Consider the following 17,837-nt stretch of genomic DNA (forward strand, 5'->3'; position numbering starts at 1 on the left):
CAGCAGGACAATGACCCTAAACACATAGCCAAAGCTACACTGGAGTGGTTTAAAAACAAGAACCTGAATGTCTTTGAATGGCCCAGTCAAAGCCCAGACCTCAATCCTATTGAGAATCTGTGGCTAGACTTGAAAATTGCTGTTCACCAACGGTCCCCATCCAACTTGACAGAGCTTTAGCAATTTTGCCAAGAAGAATGGGCAAAAATTGCAGGATCCAGATGTACAAAGCTGTATTGACTCAAGGGGGGTGAATACTTATGCAACCAACAAATGTCTTTTTTTTGTTTAATTAACTTCTGTGTCACAATAAAAAATAGTTTGCACCTTCAAAGTGTCAAGTATGTTGTGTAAATAAAATGGTAAAAATCTCAATTAAATCCATTTTAATTCCAGGTTGTAACACTACAAAATGTGGAAAAGTCCAAGGGGGTGAATACTTATGCAAGGCACTGTATATATATATATATATATATATATATATATATATATATATATATATATATATATATATATATATATATGGGGACTGTGTGGAGTGGGGACTGGGTAACTGTTAGAAAAAGTACGAAGAGGGGGGATGACACCGAGCAATGACGACCTAGTGCTGGATGAAAACGGGTGAGGTGTTGTTAGTAGGTGATTCAATTATATTCTATGTCGACAGTGGTTTTAGCTGTAAAGATCCTGTAAATAGTGTTGTTACCTGCCTCCCTTAGGATGCAGAATTATTCTTTCAGGTCTACTACCTGTTGGTGGTGGTGGGGATGAAGTATTCAGAAGAATTAGGGCCTTAAGTACTTGGCTGGCTGGTTGGTGTGGGCAAGAAGGGCTGGGATTTATAAACAACTGGGATTGCTTTTGTAAAAAAAAAAGATATTATAGGAAAGATGGACTGCACCTAAATAGATCAGGGGGAAGCAGGCTAGTTGATAACATCTAATACCACCTAGCAAGGTATTTAAACTAGGAACTGGGGAGGGGAGGGAATGTAAGAGGCATGTAAAATTCAGGTTAAAGTATCCTGCCATTCCCGTTACCCGCTGAGTAAACACAGAGGTGTGTGTTAACCTTCATCAAATTCCTATTACCTCTGCTCAATCACATGCTCTTGATTAGACCAATTTACTCCTAGGTTTATTTAATGTCAGGTCTCTGTCTAATAAGGCTCTGTTAATTAGTGATTTTATTCAGGATTACAGCATTGATATTCTCACTTTAACTGAACCATGGCTTGCACTGAATGACAATGTTTCCCTGATTGAGGCTTCTCCACCTCACTATTCTTTTTTCCAGAAAGCTCACTCTAGTGGGCGTGGAGGTGGACTTGCTACTGTTTTCTGTAGTGAACTTAGAATCAAACAGGAAATTGTTGAAGGTTATTAATCTTTTGAAGTTTTAACCATGACATTAAACAATCTTTTATTGGGTCTACACATAATCGTGGCCATACTTTAGATCTGGTCATTTCTCATGGTTTAGCTGTTAAGAATGTCATAACCCTAGATCTTACTATTACTAAAAGCCAATCTCCAACCTACCATTCGTAGATAAGGTTCTAGAGATATAGTTGTTGCAATTCAATTACACATGGAGAAGTTTCAGCCTGGTTTTCGTGCTGCACATAGCACTGAGACGGCCCTTGTCAGAGTTGTGAATGGTCTGCTGATAAGTACTGACTCTGGCTTTCCATCAGTTTTAATTCTTCTAGATCTAAGTGTTGCCGTTGATACTGTAGACCAGTAGTCAGCAACTAAATCTGACGGCGGGCCAAATGACCTGTGGGCAGCCGCAGAGTGGGCCACTTGCAATACCCCCCCCCCCCCCCCCCCCACAAGAGACAAATTAGTTTCTTTTAACATTCCGATATGTTGTAAGTGAAACATAACTCAAAATGAATCCTAACAATGACAGGCTTTATTGTACAGCTGAAAGACAATTTCAGTGCTCGCTTTGACAACTTCAGCATTCCCAGGTACGTAATCGCTTTTGTTCAATCAACCGCGATGGTGATTTCTCGTCTCATGCAAAGCAAGTGCTTCTCGCAATCGACGAAGCAGCAACTAGAACTAGTAATATATTTGCAGGCATTGTCGTTGCTGAAAACTGAATTCATTAACAAAGCAAATCTGGAATCATTCTGGTCTGCCTACATGTATGTCCAGACAGCTACCGCTGACTCTGTTTGTGCTCTCCATGTTTGAATCTACTTACACATGCGAAGCGGCTTATTCCACAATTAATGCAATATTAAAAACAGATGCATGAAACAGGCTGACACAAGAATCTTTGGAGGACTGCCTACGTATCGCCATCACGTCTATCACACCTGGTGTTCTAAAGCTGATCGCAGAACGAAAGTGCCATTTTTTTCTAATTAAATTTGTCATAACGCAATGAAGCTTGCAGCTTGTTCAGAATACCACCGCTAGAATTCTAACTAAAACCAGAAAAAGTGAACATTTTACCCCTGTTTTGGCCTTGTTACACTGGCTCCCTGTGCAGTATAGAATTGGTTTTAAGATTTTGCTGTTAACTTACAAGGCCCTGAATGGATTAGCACCTAGTTATTTGCAGGAGTTACTGACCCCATATCTTCCTAACCACACTCTGAGATCACAGGATGTGGGACTGCTCGTTATTCCTAGGGTCAACAAAAGCAACACAGGAGGTAGGGCTTTTTCTTGTAGAGCTCCTAAATTATGGAATGCTGTGCCTTTGTTTGTCAGGGAAGCTGGGACTGTTACAGTTTTCAAGTCAAGACTAAAAACACACTTTTATAAAATGGCTTTCTTATCTTAGTGGGTATTAATGTAACTTTAAAATTGCTGCTTTTGTATTGTTATGTGTATACTGTTATTTAAATGGTCTGACTGTGGCAGTTGTATGTGTGACATGCTATACAAATGTATTGTGGTTTGTTCTTTTTTCTGCTATGTACTGTACAGTGCTTTGCGATACTTTTGTATAAGCAGCGCTACATAAATGTAATATATATATATATATATATATATATATATATATATATATATATATATATATATATATAATTAATTAGTCTAGCTGAAATAAATTGTTACTCTTTTTATTACTCTCCTTTTCTCCACTTCACCTCACTTGCTCCTTGATCAAGAAAGCATCTGTATTAAATTATTTGGAGTATAATTTGCTTTAAATTGGCGTAGTCGAAGAAAAACCTACTTAATAAACGTATTTATTTAAATATCTATTATTATTGCGGTCAAAAAAGTGCGGTGGCGCTACAATACACTTTGACCTTTGTAGCTAGATGAGGAGAAAGTGACGTTTCCCTTTTATTTGTGTGTAGGTGGTTGGTAGTGTTGAACATCTTGTGTCTGGTATTCTGCAAATACTAAGTAGGTTTTGTCAAAAAATGTCAAGGTGAACAATATGGACAGTGAAGCAAAAGGGACACTTAGAAATGTGGGCGGACATCAAAATCCAGGTAGAACAAAGAAAATGTTGTCTCTCCAGTTCCTGTACCTTCCTCCTGTGCTTGTTTCCATAGCAATAAAACAAAAACAATCCCTCAATCACTGTGTGACAGGGTGACTGAGTCGTCTGATGTCAGGCAGAAGCAGGAAGGGAAAAATACTGACACCAGAGAGTACTGCAGGTAAAGTAAAGAATCGGCTGGCTGCCGTTTTTATTAATAACAAAAATAAATAAACTATTTAAACAAAAACACACTGCTCACAGAGCAAAATAAAATGTTTAAACAAAACGAATCTCGCACACCAAATAATAAATATACCATACAGGTCAGGCTGGGCAGTCGCTGTCACTGTTCCTGTATTGTTTTATCGTTTACGTTTTTTTCTCTCCGTTCTCGTTCACTCTCTCCTTCCAACACCCACCCGGAGCTGGAGAGCTGCAGTCTTTTTATAACAGGTGACCATCTCCCGATTAGCAACAAATTAAATCACCTAATTAATTCGGGAGATGGCCACCTTCTGCACGAGTTTACTAATTACAGTGTGGATGGGGCTTCCCATCCACAATACTAAATAACAAACAAACGGCTACGCCGTCATTTAAAATACAAAACAACCGGCGCTTCGCCGTCATAAATATAATACAATAAAAATAAATAAACAATACAAAATAAACACAGGGGCGGAGGGGGACCCCGCTCTAAAATAAAATAAACAAAACAATGTACAGGGCACCTCGCCCTGTTACACACTGCCATCTTAAAAAGATACCATGATGCATTGCTTACAGCGTAAACATCCAGTCCACTAATCATAAAAAAAAAAACTAACAAAGTTAACTTGCAAATTGTAATTTTAACACAAATTAAATCAGTCCTGAAAAAACACATACATTAACAAAATAAATATCTCCATTTCACATTCAAACAAACTCAGGACATTTTCTTCCAGGTAAGTGTGATCAGCAAGTAAATTGGTTCATTATTTTAAACCAAAGGAACTGAGACTGTAACAAACCCAATGTGAACACGACCTTAACTATGTCACCTCTGTGACATATGTTATATCATGGTTTTGTCATGAAGTGAATTTCTTTCCATATAACTTAATAACATACCTAAATCATTTTAAATTACTCTTTAAAGGTTATATTTTCATGATCCTGGTTCTCAGCTTCATTAGCTAAAGAAATCTATTTTAAGACTTATCAGGTGTTCAGATAAATAGTTGCTCTTCCATTATAGTTACCAGCTTCTTTTAGAATTTAAGATAACAGGCCCATCTGCCAATAAGTATAAAACATATGTTGCTATAGTTATAGTTATAGTAAAAGCAATACATTCAAATTCTGATTTGTCTATATAATGGATTCACAGTAAGATAGTGTTATTGGATAAGAACCACAAGATTTTCAAGTGTTTCAACCTTACAAATTGACTGTCTTGATTTCAATCAGCAACAGTGTTGTTTGATAGCCTTGTTCGCTGTGATTAATTTCAGGTCTGAGATATCAATTTATTTGCATTGTATGTTTTTTTTTTTCTTTTGCAGAAACAGACAGATAACATATTCTTTGTATCTACTGTCCATACTAAAATGTGTAGGAACCTTTTTATTACATTGGTCTTGCTTTGACTTGCCATCACAATTGGGTAATTTTTGTCTGTATTGATTAAACATAACTTTGTGTCCTATGTGTCCTAATTTGCTTACTATGGTGCCCTGGTGCTTTACACCATCTTTGTATTGCATGAAATACAACCGTAATAGGTGCAAGATGTTTCAACGCACAGTAATAATTAAAAAAAAAAAAAAAACCTTATTAAAATGTAATTATCATAAATGCTTCTAAATGTCTCTTTGCAAAGCCTCTGCGTACCTGTTCAAAAAATAATTTGAGATCAAAATTTAAATTCTATCATTTATAACTGTAAAATGAAATTATGTTGCTACATTATTATGCAAATTATGTTGCTACATTATGCGACTAATAATATATCTTTATATAGTGCCTTTCATAGTGGACCACCATCACAAAGCATGTTACAGAGGTGGGCTGTGAACTATGCATTATATGCAGTCATTTACAATAGGACATTGATTTAACATCTCATCCGCTGTATAGAGCACAAGGAGGTTAAGTGACTTGCTCAGGGTCACACAGTGAGTCAGCCAGTGGCAGGGTGGGATTTGAACCGGTGATCTTCTGGTTACAAGCCCTGAACTTTAACCACTGGACCACACTGCCTCCTTGAAGCCAGTTAAAGCCTATACTGTAACATTATTCTGGCATACCTTTCAAACGTAATATTAAGTGTGAACGACACTGCTTATCTACTGTTGAGAATAATCTAGACAATGCAATTTATCAATAAGCATTACTCAATTGATCAAGCAGCCACTCAAACTACATGCCCTATACTTCTCAGCTGCTCTTGGAATTAAATTTGGATCAAGATGTCTAAATACATCATTGGCTTCAGTATCAACACCTAAGAGGAAAATATATGTTTTAGGAGTTATCCGTTATGTGAACCTTTTTGTCTTGGAAGAGTTCATTCCATTTGTAGTTTTTTGTACTGCTGGTTTGAATTGAACATACAACTTAACAAGGGCAGGGCAAAGATCTTCAGTTTTCATTGTAACTGAGCTGAGTGACTGCATTGGGATTAGAGTCTAAATTTAAAACAATACCACTGAAATACTGTTGAACTATTTTCGTGCAGGATCTGAACATTTATTTTCCAACAAATTGCTATAACCCAATCAAGAAGCACGAGTTTATATTGACATTATTCAGTCAAGGAAGATTTATTTAATACATTAAAACTACTGTATCACCATTTTAATAAACTATTCACTTTGACTGTTAGGAAGGTTGCCAGCTCAAAGCATTCTGGCATTATTGGCTAATACCCTGAGAAATTTTAATGGTCTCTAAAAGGTTGCTATGTATTGTAATTGCATGTCTTTCCCCACTGTATATGAATCATTTATAAATCCCAGCCATGCAATAATAATCAAGTTTTTTTAAGAGGGTACAAGGTGTTATTAATTATTTAATGTATCTATCTGTTCAGTTGTTTTGAATAGGCACCCCCATATTAGAAGCCATAAATAACAAAGGAATGCAGCCTTTATACCAGCAAGATTATCTGGTGAAGATATTGTACATTTGACGTTTCTACATAATACAGTTGGTCTGACAATGTTGACAGAGCCTTGCATGCAAACTTGCTTTTGTAGATCGAAGGAAGGAAATGGGTACATAAGGGGAAAGGAAGTCTGTAGGCAGTGGCATTGCTTTGCGTTGGTATAGAAGCCCAAGACAGCAGTCATTGTGATGAATCCAAGACAGGAGAAATGTTAAGACAATTTAGATTTGGTCTTTCGATCTCAAAGGTCAGCATGAAAAAAGGAAAACATACCGGTACACTGCTGTTCCTTATCAAGTTCTTCGAGAAAAAGAACCAAGAATATTAGTCAAAAATAGCTTATAATTGTAACAATAGACATCAAGTCACCAAGAAGTTGCAGGAAACATATCTGCAATGGGGGAAAATATAGTTTAAAAGTTAAAGGAGCAAAAGTTTAAATAACTTTTTATCAAAATAAAAAACTTTGAAATGTATTTGCAGGCTCAATTTTTCAGTGTTTCTCAGAATATTTCCTTGTAAGCCCAATTATCACTGCCCTCTGGCTTAGTTTAAGTGATAACCTCATGCCAGTTGATTCATTTCCTATTAAGCTACCATGGTTTTACATCAGTCTGTGTCCACTTCTGAACAATCTATATTGTGTAATGATTTAGTAGTGTATGAATATTTAATAAGCCATTGTGAAGTTTTTTTTTTTTTTTACTGTAATATACTATATTTTTACTCTTAGCCCATTTTCTGGGTTTCCATATGAAGAGTGAATTTTCTTTCTACCGTAGGTGCTATGCAGTTCACTGTCAATTTTAGCAAACACGTTTAAATGTGGATTTTGCAAACATGGATTAATTTTTATATTTGTTCTGTAATACATTTCAGTCTGAGTAAAAACATCTACAGTTTTTCAGTGTGAAAGTTTTTTTTTATTATTATTATTATTTGTTCTGCAAAATAATTGTCACATTTTTTTCTGCTTGTTCTTGCTCATTTTCATCACTGGCAATGGATTTACTGTAGCATATTAAAGACTAATGTGAGTTTATGCATGTAGGAGGTAAGCCCATGCAAATATAGCATAATCCCTGAAAATATCAAAAAGAATCAAGCATATGTCTATTCATATGTTATACCAATTTCTACATTTAAAAAAAAAAATGTTGGGAGGTCACAGTAAAATGCTCTTGAGGAGAAATAACCACACAAGATTATACCATATTTAGGCCAATTCTTAACCCTTTGTGTAATCATTAATATATTTATGGGCATTATGGATAGATCTATTAATGTGCGCAGAACTATAAATAGGGGAGTACATTTTGCCATGCAGCATAATGTAGTGAAACATTTAATTGCTACAGTAAATTAGCACAGTGCTATGCAACAATACCGATGTCCACATTGCATTGTGATATGTTCAAGTCTTTGCTTTATTACAACCACATGACATATTGATATGCTGTCAAAAACAAATAAACTTCCCTAGGGGATTCCCACAAACATTAACAAATTTCCATTAAACTAAAGGGACATTTATATGTCCAAAAGTTTTGTATTACCTATAATTTTATGATTGAGACATTAATTCACACACTATATGAACATCATTTTGAAACATAATGAACATAATCTTTTATTTAACATTGTGTAATCAAAGAAACTGTAAAATGATATCGGAAAATCTACAAGAAGCCATAATAGTAGTACAGTATTTCATGTTTGAAATGTCCCATTTTTCATTTTTTGTCAGTTTTTCACAAAGTTTATATTCATGAAACAGGAGCAAGGGCTGTGATGAATAAGCCCTGGGACTTAGAAATAGGAACTATGTGCTTGAGACTTTAGGGAGATAACGTGCTTTCCCCTTGGCTCAGGAGAGCCGTCCTCGCTGAGGTGAGGCCGAAATCAATCGGCCTCCAAGGCTGGGAAGCAAGCTTTGCTTTTCCCGCCAAGGGGAGACATGAAGAGAAGGATAGAGGATGCATTTGAGAAGACTGAAAGTCTCCCCAACTGACAAGGAATGCCTTTGCTTCAGGAGATCGGCACGGCTGACCTCCAATACAGAGCCCTGCGGGGCGACAGGAATTCTGAAAGAGAAGTTGTTAGTAAAGGATACAGGATTTCCCCCTGGCATGTATGCTAGCCCCCAGGCGGAACAATTGATAGAAAACGAAGAATTGAGAAAAGTGTAGGGTTGCCCCCTGGGTCAGGGAGATACCGCCCTCTTGGAGGTGAGACCGAACCAATCGGCCTCCAAGGTAGGGGAAACTTGAATGATAGAAAGATTGTTAAGATTTGTCCGGGTGTCCCCTCTGGCTATAGGAGGACCTTCCTCACAGAGGTCGAGGCCAGCTCGGCAATGACTGTGAAGAGCACACTGGCTTGTGCTTGTGTAATGACCAGGGGCCCCCTCTTTCTTATTGAGAGCTGACCTAGGCTGGGTGGCAAATCTTTGCAGAGGTTGCAAAGGTGGCAGAGGGTTGGATGGAGGGGTAACCATGGTTACAATTAAGGTACTTAATGTTGAAAGTCCTCATTAGGAACACTAAGGTATTTAGAATCTGTATTATGGACACAAACAATGTTATACTCACTGGCCAGGTTTCTGTGACATCTTCAATTGTACTTTAGACATTACATGACCACATTAATTGCAGACATTAATTGTAAACTATAGGATTTTCTAATTTTACTGACAATAGTTTATCTATACAAATCATATCATGGAATACATACTCCATACCACTACACAATTCAGTAATTCCTGAATTTGGTAAATTCACAGTTGCCAGTATGTTAGTGTTCTGTATTTAACTGTAGCCTTTCACTAATTCATAGTTTTCAATGTTTCTATTTTTGTTTGTATGTAAGTGATTTATCTTTCACAAAGTGTACTATTGTATTGCCTTTGATCTATCATTATTTTGAAATATTCCATATTAATATTGAGGCCTGTAGTGGACAAGGTTTAAGAGAGGCCACTCTTACTATGCTTGTTTCACAGTCCTTACGCCAACACAATGAACAAGAGGAATCACTTCTGAATATCGTTATCCAGCCTATATTTAATAAAATCCTACTCTGCTGTGTTCACAAACAAACATCTTAAATTGTACCGGCAGAATTAAAGATGAATCCAAGATATGAAAGATGGATAGATATGTTTAGGGTTATCTAAGAATACAATTATTATTTTCTTATATATCCACACATAACCCCCGGTCTCCAAACTCCAACCAAGGAAGTCTGGATGGGAGTATCTCCAGGGTCCTTACAGTCACTGGACCTTAAAGTATGCGGTCGCAGTTTATTCCCACTGTGATCAACTGCCTGCCTTTATCACTGAGAAGAACCACCAACAGAATAAACAGCCAAAAAATCAAGAGAGCCAGCAAGATCTACACTGATGCAACAGAGGTATTATTTTGAATATATTTACAAATACTATATGAAATGAAAAAAAACATTATCTTGTGATCTACACTGGACCATATTACAACATTTTGTAGAACTACAAAATTTCCCCACATTGCCATCCCCAATGCATTCATAAGGAATGTGTCTGTCCATAATGGCCCTATGGCAAATCATATTACTATTGTTCTACAGGTGTTTATTAATGACACCTCCCTTGTCTTTTTTAGTTGTCTATGTAGTGCTCATTTTAATAATTAAAATTGCATTGCTTTTTTTAACATCCTGTAAAGGAAAAACAGGAGAAAAGAACAAGAAGATACTTAATCACCTATTTGACTGAAATATGTGTAGAATCACATGAGGCTGGGTGCACGTGCAGCTCTTCAACACAACCTAAAAAAGCTTAAGAAAGCTGCACAATATCAGTATTCATGCAAAGCCAAATTGCAACACAGGCTCAATATTTAAATATACCATCCTGTATTTTAATATAAATGAGGACATTTGCATTTGGAAGGAGAATGTCTCTCCCTTAAGAAAACTACATGGAAACCCAAATTACCCAAAAGGTATTACCAAAATGAGAAAAAGGTGAATCTTATTTTTATGTTTCCATGGAAACCCCACCACTGATAACATAAACAGATGAGTCAGTATCAGATCCAAAGGCAGCTTGTACAGTAGATATTGAACTTCATCAATAAGGGATACAATGACTCGGTGCAAAGGGCTATCGAATGGATGACCACTCAAACAGCTTCAGGCAGTATCAGGAAGATCAGTGGAGCATTCCTAGCAATCAGATATGAAATCCTGCTGGTCTAGAAGAATACCTTGAATCTGAAATTGTAAGAAAGCCATTGTGTATCATGTTACCAAGTCTTGCAACAAGTGTAAAGATGCGAGAAATAAGAGGCCACACAGATGTCATAAGACAGCTCAGGATCAGAAATGAATCCAAAGATTTCTGCAGTACAAATGCCAGCGTCCTGGGAGAAAAGAAAGTTTGCTTCCAAGTGGCTTTAAATCACTCTGGCGAACCACAGGCTGCAAGCAGTTCAAAATATACTAGTACTGTAATAGTTAATGTTGTTTAAAAATAAATACCAGTTCTAGTAATTGTGCTTATCGCAAACTTTTGCCTCACCTTGTTTATGTAGCCTATTCATTTAAAGAAAAGGAAAGATAAAAACTGTTAATTATATGCATTATATGATGGTCCCTTAGCAACGTTTTATAATTACATAAAATCTTGAAACATTATACAATCCGCTGTGTTTTTTTTTTTTCCTGCAACATGCTAATATATATTTTTTTAATTTGAAAGTAAAAAATATATGAAAGCATGATGACCTTTATGTACAAAAATCTTAAGAACTGTTGAGTATTTATTTTTGTTTCATACAGTATGGTTTCATACAGTATTAATGGCATTGTTTATATCTGATCGTGAACAATAAATAAATAAATATCAAGATAGATCAAGAAAGAAAAATTGTCTATGTCTTGATTTTTATATTAATTTATTTTATTAATGTATCTTTAAATATTTATTAATGTATTTATTTATTTATGTTTTACTTTTACCAAATATATAAGCTATCCTTCAGCATTAGCTAATTCTCAGAAATGGATGTTACTTTTTGTACAGTGGGGACCACAAATAGCGTTACTCTCATCAACCAGTATCGAGAGGAAACTGTACTTTGTTGCGCCAATAGGGACCACAATGAGTTTTACACTGACAGGAAAACAACATTTTTCAGAGATCAAGATCAGAATCTCAGAATGATAATGATGATGATGACTCGAAAAAATCTCCAAAATCTCGAGTCCCCGAGTATCTCAGCTAGCTGATTTCATCTTTCAAAATACTGCTTGTTTACTTACTCAGTCGTGTAGCACTGACAGTTAATTAACCCAACACGCTTACAAACTGAAGGTTTTAGTTTCAAATCCCACGTACACCAGACCTTATTTTTTAAATTGATATAAAAATATTTTTCCAGGCAAATGTTCCATTTTAAAACAGAAATAAATCATTTAATATAAATGATATATACATCACAATAAGTGCATTCCCTAGTATATTTTTATGTTGACAAATGTTAATTGTCATTAAACTTGGATGTCCTGTAATGTACATATGCATGGATAAAAGTGCCTGGGGTCTGCAAAAAAATACATTGGGAGAAAAAGGACATTTTTCCCTTACTTTGGTGACTTATTTCTCTTACTGTATGACAGGTATTGACTTTTTTTTTTTTTTACATTTCACCTAAGAGTGTTGGGAACTAAAGTGAAATGGTGATTTTGGCTGATTTACTTTTGCTGAGCCAATACCCTGAAAACATGTAAACTATCCTTGCTGTACAGAGAGTCAGGCAGTTCTCACGCTTCGCTGATAACGTGGCGTGAGGAACTACCATTCCTCTCAATCAACTGGCCAAGAGGAAGAATATTGTATCAGTGCTAAAAATCAGGGGACCCATGATAGAACCCTGAAAAAATAGAAAACCAATAAAGAACTGTACCTGAAACAAAAAATACTCATTACCTCTTCTGATATGAGATGTGTCTGAGCTGTACGGTTAGCACTTGGTGAATCAGTAATGGAGTAATGGAGCCTTCACTCATTCACAAGAACTACTGTGGGACATGATGGTGTAATGTAGCAGCGATAAGATATGAATAAAACCCTAGATTGTTTAGTACAACCAGCTGGATACACACCAGTTATCAGGGAGCTATTTGAATTAACATCCTCCTTTGAATTGTATTATTCCTTACTTATAATTCTAATTATTACCATCCATATGTTCCTTGGTGTCATGCATTACATGGTATTGATAGAACAATCAACAAAAATGTTTTTAGTTTCTTTTTTTTTTTTGGAGTGGGGGGGGGGGGGGGGCGGATGAAAGGAATTTCCCTGAAGATGGCATATCATAAAATAAAAAGGTACTGCACCTAGATTTCCCCAGTAAAAATCCAACTGTATAAGTGGGTAATTGTATGTAAAAATAATGTAATATCTTGTAACAATTGTAAGTCACCCTGGATAAGGGTGTTGGCTAAGAAATAAATAATAATAACTAAAACAGTTTTCAATTTAAAAGCAATTCCAGTGTCTCAACAGTTGATTAAATAAATCCTGAAAACAAACCAAACAAGCAGCCATGTTTGCATGCAATCAACTTCCCTGCAGGTGCCACACACATAACCTAGCAACAGCTACCATCCCAATAGGTAACTTCCTGTTACAGTATGTTGCCGCCTTCTGTGTTCTGTAACATAGAAACTATGCTTGTCTCAAACTGTTGGATAAAAAACAAACCACATATCATTACTATGCAGAGATGTCTTGCTGCTTGGAATATGCAAACTCTGATTTTGCAAACACCTTTTGTTTAGCCGTACAGTAATGTTGTGTTTAATAAGGTTAATAAAGTAGCTCTTAAAAAACAGCTTTCCAGTGAAGTAAGATTAACTAAATACATGTATTACTGTAGCTTTTAAATTGTGGGTATTAAAAGTAAAAGGGATTGTGACCTTTTGTACTGTGAATTCTATGTCAATACAAGATGTAGAGCCTGATCATCAAGGTGAAGTGCTTTTTTTATATATTATTATTATTTAAGTTAAGTTAAATTAAAGTGACTTTTGGTTAATGCAGCTGTCACTGTAAGAAATCTGGCAGATTGACTTTTGCCAGAATTCCCTGGTAAGTCTTTAAAATGTCCCTCTTAAACAAAGTCATAAAGCTTTAGTGATTTTATGCACTTGCTATGCATTGCTTCAAGCAGATTTTTACTCATAACACTTTAACTGTTCACTTACAATGGTAACAAGGGTCATTGTCATCTGTTTTTCAACCAATCCATGAAAACTAAATTGAAAGGGTCTAGAAAGTGGTCTTAATGGACTTTTAATCAAGCTGGTTGGCAAGAGGGAGTTTACTGCATATGTCAACGAGTGTACTTATATGACCTAAAAGACTCATCTGAAGACCCATTTGACATATTGTCAGAAAGGCCTGTTTGCTTTAGTGATTGCATTATTCTTACCAGCTTATATCATTGAGCTGGCTGTACAGTACTGTGATGGGGTGCCAGCTCGCTCCAATAATTTGTGTTTTGTTATTGTTGTTATTTTTACTGTTTTCATTATGTTTTTGTGATTCTTGTTTTGTTTTGGATTGGCAGGGAGGGGGTTAAATTCCTCCCTGTAAAATGCATGTGAGAATGTGGCTGGAGCCTTAAGTGTTTAATTGTTAATTATTAGTTAATTGGGCTCCAGCCACAGACTATAAAAGGGCAGGTGAAACCCTTTGTGGGAGAGGAGTTTTTGGGTGAGGTTGTTTGTTGCTGTGCTGTGCTGTGCTGTGCTGTGCTGTGCTGTGCTGTGCTGTGCTGTGCTGTGCTGTGCTGTGCTGGAGAAAGAAACTGTAGTGAAGGCTAATGCCCAGCCTACATTTCTGTATTTTGTTTGAACCTTTTTGTTGGCCCTTGTGCCTGTTTATTTGATTATTTTTTGTTGAATAAAGATCATTATTTTGCCCCTTCCACTGTCTCTGAGCCTCAAACCTCTGTCATCCTGCCACAAGTACAAAAAGGAATATAGCTTTTGTTTATTTATGTATTATTGTAGAATGTATACTGTTTTGTAGCCGTCGCTACACAAATCATTCAGTTAGGTCCACAACAATTCATGTCCAACGCTGGTTTACAAAGCAGGGAAATAATGCCTGTAACTGGTGGTCTTTGATGTGAAAGTAGCCTTAAAAGTTGCTGGACCATCAACGAATAGCAACACCAAACATGACACGCTATGTCTGCTGCAAGAAAAGTTCAATTACCATCTCCAGCAAACAGCATCACTTCCAATTACAAGGCAACTTTCCGGAAGCATTTTAATAACTGCACAATATCTGGAAACGTCAAATCAATTACTAAAGAAAAGATTACTACGACTACGACTAATAATAATAATAATAATAATAATAATAATAATAATAATAATAATAATACAGTAATCTCCGTATGGAACACCTCCTAAGAGAACACTTCACCTAAGGGAACATCCTTGTGGCAAAATTGATTTTTTCCATTGTAAATGCTCTTGCTAAAGGAACAGGAACTTCGCTTAAAAGAACACCTTCTTGTTACCGATAGAGATTTGTTCATAATGAATAGAGCACTGTTTTGTAAAAAAGTGACTTGTCATCGCGAGTGTCTTGAGGGACACTGATTGGTTTATCAAATCTTTCCAGAACCGCCGTTATATCGTTGCCTCGTTTTGTATTCTGATTTCCACGAGTGCACCTCATCGCTACAAAATGGCATGTAAACAAACAGCAAAATGTGCCACTGTTTCTCTTTCTACACAAAGTTGGAAATTGTTCGAGCTCTTGAAAAAAACCTGAATTAGACACAAGTCGCAGAACAATTTGGTATTTCCCGTTCGGCTGAGTTGCTTCACTATTCTGTTAAATAATGTGCATGTCTTGTATATTGCTGCTGCATTTTATAACGTGTGTAGGGGTGCTGTGTTATTTATTAATTTATTTATTTAGCAGACACCTTTATTCAAGGCGACTTACATGTATTACAGGGCAGTACATTGTAACAAAGCAAGATTTATAATTAAATACAGTATAGTTTACTGTAAGTGCAATAATACTAATGGAATACAACTGATAATTTAGTATGTCAGTTAGTTTATTAACGTTAAGTTAACCCTAAGTATCGTCCATTATTTTTGCCTCTACCATTGTAGACCGAAACAAACCTTCCAGCTAATTTCATAGTACATAGCGATTTAAGCTTTTTGACCGTGTTGTTTTGCTTTAGTTTGATTAACGTTAGTCTGTCTGTTACTTTATTAGTACAGTTTATTAACATAAACTTGCCTGTTGCTTTTCTCTTACTTACTCTTTTAATGCACGTGTGTCCTGACAAGTAATATATATTTAATTATGTATTTATTTATTGATTCATATTGTGTCTGGTGGCTAACTCTGTCTTAGAGAACACTTCAGCTATAAGAACACTTTGCTTGCTTCCCAAGGGGTGTTCTCTTAGCCAGAGACTACTGTAATAATAATAATAATAATAATAATAATAATAATAATAATAATAATAATAATCTTTTTTCCAATCTTTGTTCTCAGTTTATTCAAGTAAAAGTATACCATTTTAAGAAGGCTGTTTTGTACACTCATTTTATGGAGAAGCTCATAGGCAATGTTGTTATGATGGAGGACTATATGTCGTAGAATGTTCATAATATGGCCCAGGGGATTCATGCACTCCCTTTGGGATGCCATACTCAGAGTTATAGGTCCAACAGCAACCAAGCTTTCGGGGTGGCGAGAATTATCAAATGGAACAAAAGGCTTGTGTCTAATTTTAAATGGGAAAGCATATTTATTTTGATAAGGGGAGAAGCTATTGCCCTTCCTCATGAATCACAACTAAGGCTTTAATTAAACTATGGTATACATAAAAATGTATTTCACATCAGCAAGTCTACCAGTTTCACAATGCAGCTATTATTTACACCAGTACACAGTAATTAAGGCTGCTTTACTTTCCTGTTGCCTTTTTCTTGTATATCACGGTGTCTTCAAAGCTGATGCAAGCTTTTGAAGTAACTGATGATAATGAGTTTTTCATGTGCCTTTCTTGTATTTGTTTTAATATTTAAATTAACAGATATGTTAAATCCACAGGGGGAATTCTGTATCTTTCTACACAGAAGCCTTAAATGAAACAGAAGGAAATCAGGTTCTTTAAAATATCACTGCTTTTATTTTAACAATCTCCAACCCACAGATGATATAATTTTTTTAACATGTTTGTGTGTTGCATTTAGCTTGTCTTTTTTTTATTACTTTTTATTTAGAACAATTATCTTTTACTCAAAATTCCACATGTAGTCTCTGCCATAATGGAGATATCATTGAATAAAGTTTTTTTTGTCTTCACTGGGAAATATGTATTTTTTGTATACAACTGTAAGTCACCCTGGGTAAGGGTGTCTGCTAAGAAATAAATAAATAAATAAATAAATAAATAAATAAATAATACTCAACTACTATTGAGAAGCCAGAAGAAGCACATAAAAACTATTGACAAAAATAACGAGGCTTGGTGTTGCTTTTTTATTATTATTATTATTATTATTATTATTATTATTATTATTTGTTTATTCAGCAGACGCCTTTATCCAAGGCGACTTACAGAGACTAGGGTGTGTGAGCTATGCATCAGCTGCAGAGTCACTTACAATTACGTCTCACCCGAAAGACGGAGCACAAGGAGGTTAAGTGATTTGCTCAGGGTCACACAATAAGTCAGTGGCTGAGGTGGGATTTGAACCGGGGACCTCCTGGTTACAAACCCTTTTCTTTAACCACTGGACCACACAGCCCATGCATGATAGGCTTTATACATGGGCACCCCTAGCCTTATCCAGCCTACTAACTGCAGATAGCTTGTCAGTGACCAACTAATTACATTTTGCCAGCAATACCTTCCCATGTCTCTTCATCAAGATCTAGTAGCTGACTCGCTCTATTACTACTCTAAGCTCAGAGATGCCCCAGGGTTATACCTACAGTCTCATGTCTCTCAGGAAATGCATCATTGATTTCCTGACAAGACAAATGCATCTCACCTCTACATGGCAATCAAACAATTTGGTCTTAGTAGTATTGGGTGCATTTTTAGGGGGGAAGGGGGAGTAAACAAGTTCCCATCCTGCTCCATGAAAAAAAATAAGAATACCAAAAGGAAATATACTGACCCTT

Source organism: Acipenser ruthenus, chromosome 4 (genome assembly GCF_902713425.1).
Source record: "Acipenser ruthenus chromosome 4, fAciRut3.2 maternal haplotype, whole genome shotgun sequence".
NCBI classification, from domain to species: domain Eukaryota; kingdom Metazoa; phylum Chordata; class Actinopteri; order Acipenseriformes; family Acipenseridae; genus Acipenser; species Acipenser ruthenus.